The sequence below is a fragment of the Styela clava genome, chromosome 11, assembly GCF_964204865.1.
Source record: "Styela clava chromosome 11, kaStyClav1.hap1.2, whole genome shotgun sequence".
Taxonomy (NCBI): Eukaryota; Metazoa; Chordata; class Ascidiacea; order Stolidobranchia; family Styelidae; genus Styela; species Styela clava.
This window is the reverse complement of record NC_135260.1, coordinates 18,235,001-18,237,500: the sequence shown is the minus strand read 5'-3', so window position 1 is coordinate 18,237,500 and position 2,500 is coordinate 18,235,001. Positions and strand designations below refer to the sequence as shown.

Here is a 2,500-nt window from a genome sequence, read left to right as displayed (position 1 = left end):
GGGCGAGAGAGTGCTGCGTCGCCGGCATCGGCGTCGAAAGAAGCCGAGCCGAAAAAAGTTAAAGTTCAAACGTGCAAGCATACTAGCCTAACCCTAGGTAAGGCATGTCAGAGCGAAAGACAGTAAACTCGAATGAGCCAAGAAAGAGCGGTGCGGGGCCGGTCGGAGCGCACCCTTTTCTCGGTGGCTGGCGGGCGAGAGAGTGCTGCGTCGCCGGCATCGGCGTCGAAAGAAGCCGAGCCGAAAAAAGTTAAAGTACAAACGTGCAAGCATACTAACCTAACCCTAGGTAAGGCATGTCAGAGCGAAAGACAGTAATTTCGAATGAGCCAAGAAAGAGCGGTGCGGGGCCGGTCGGAGCGCACCCTTTTCTCGGTGGCTGGCGGGCGAGAGAGTGCTGCGTCGCCGGCATCGGCGTCTAAAGAAGCCGAGCCGAAAAATGTTAAAGTACAAACGTGCAAGCATACTAGCCTAACCCTAGGTAAGGCATGTCAGAGCGAAAGACAGTAAACTCGAATGAGCCAAGAAAGAGCGGTGCGGGGCCGGTCGGAGCGCACCCTTTTCTCGGTGGCTGGCGGGCGAGAGAGTGCTGCGTCGCCGGCATCGGCGTCGAAAGAAGCCGAGCCGAAAAAAGTTAAAGTACAAACGTGCAAGCATACTAACCTAACCCTAGGTAAGGCATGTCAGAGCGAAAGACAGTAATTTCGAATGAGCCAAGAAAGAGCGGTGCGGGGCCGGTCGGAGCGCACCCTTTTCTCGGTGGCTGGCGGGCGAGAGAGTGCTGCGTCGCCGGCATCGGCGTCGAAAGAAGCCGAGCCGGAAAAAGTTAAAGTACAAACGTGCAAGCATACTAACCTAACCCTAGGTAAGGCATGTCAGAGCGAAAGACAGTAATTTCGAATGAGCCAAGAAAGAGCGGTGCGGGGCCGGTCGGAGCGCACCCTTTTCTCGGTGGCTGGCGGGCGAGAGAGTGCTGCGTCGCCGGCATCGGCGTCGAAAGAAGCCGAGCCGAAAAAAGTTAAAGTACAAACGTGCAAGCATACTAGCCTAACCCTAGGTAAGGCATGTCAGAGCGAAAGACAGTAAACTCGAATGAGCCAAGAAAGAGCGGTGCGGGGCCGGTCGGAGCGCACCCTTTTCTCGGTGGCTGGCGGGCGAGAGAGTGCTGCGTCGCCGGCATCGGCGTCGAAAGAAGCCGAGCCGGAAAAAGTTAAAGTACAAACGTGCAAGCATACTAACCTAACCCTAGGTAAGGCATGTCAGAGCGAAAGACAGTAATTTCGAATGAGCCAAGAAAGAGCGGTGCGGGGCCGGTCGGAGCGCACCCTTTTCTCGGTGGCTGGCGGGCGAGAGAGTGCTGCGTCGCCGGCATCGGCGTCGAAAGAAGCCGAGCCAAAAAAAGTTAAAGTACAAACGCGATGCTAATGAGCGAGCCGTTGTCTCGACTAATATGTAGGGGGCGTTCGATCGAGCGTCTGGCTTGAGCGCTTGTCGGCCTAGCAGAACGGTCGCATTGTTATGCCCGGGTTTTAGGCACCGCTGCAGGCGGCCGGCAGAGCTCTTGTTTGTGCGAAACTGAATGGATCGAGCCCGAGAGAGGGCGAGCAAAGAAAAAACGCAAATCGCTCCGCCTGGCACTGCCGGCGAGAGCGTGGACGTCGCGGCCAGCGACTGTCGAAGCTGAGTACGGCCGCAGGCGATCGCCTCGGTCTTAAACGAATGCGACGAGCACGCGCCGGGCGGCCCAGCAAGGGCCGAGCGCAGCTGTCGCAGCTATCTGGTTGATCCTGCCAGTAGTGATATGCTTGTCTCAAAGATTAAGCCATGCAGGTGCAAGTACGAGTTCTCGTAAAGCGAAACTGCGAATGGCTCATTAAATCAGTCTTGGTTTATTTGGTCTCGTAAGCGAAGTGGATAACTGTGGTAATTCTAGAGCTAATACATGCATTAAGCGCCGACTTCGGGAGGCGCGCTTTTATCAGATCAAAACCGACCGGGTTCGTCCTGTGACGTTTGATGACTCTGGATAACCACGCGGATCGTACGGTCTCTGCACCGACGACGTATCATTCAAGTGTCTGCCCTATCAACTGTCGAAGGTACGCTACGTGCCTACCTTTGTGATAACGGGTAACGGGGAATCAGGGTTCGATTCCGGAGAGGGAGCCTGAGAAACGGCTACCACATCCAAGGAAGGCAGCAGGCGCGCAAATTACCCATTCCCGACACGGGGAGGTAGTGACGAAAAATAACAATACAGGACTCTAACGAGGCCCTGTAATTGGAATGAGTACATCCTAAAACTCTTAACGAGTATCCATTGGAGGGCAAGTCTGGTGCCAGCAGCCGCGGTAATTCCAGCTCCAACAGTGTATGCTAAAGTTGTTGCGGTTGAAAAGCTCGTAGTTGGATTTTGGGCGAGCGCCGCCGGTCCGTCGCAAGGCGTGTCACTGGTTGCGTTCGCCTCACCTTCGGTTCTCCGTCGGTGCTCTTGACTGAG

The 2,500-nt window shown here is 55.5% G+C and overlaps 1 non-coding gene across 1 annotated transcript in view; it reads left to right on the top strand.

Annotated features, from left to right (window-relative positions):
* Nucleotides 1-1,774: 1,774 nt before the first annotated feature.
* LOC144430259 (small subunit ribosomal RNA) overlaps nt 1,775-2,500 on the top strand; it is a 1,810-nt gene continuing 1,084 nt past the window's right edge. Inside the window, exon 1 of the ribosomal RNA XR_013479413.1 lies at nt 1,775-2,500. This exon is cut by the window's right edge and continues 1,084 nt beyond it. This is a non-coding gene — a ribosomal RNA (small subunit ribosomal RNA).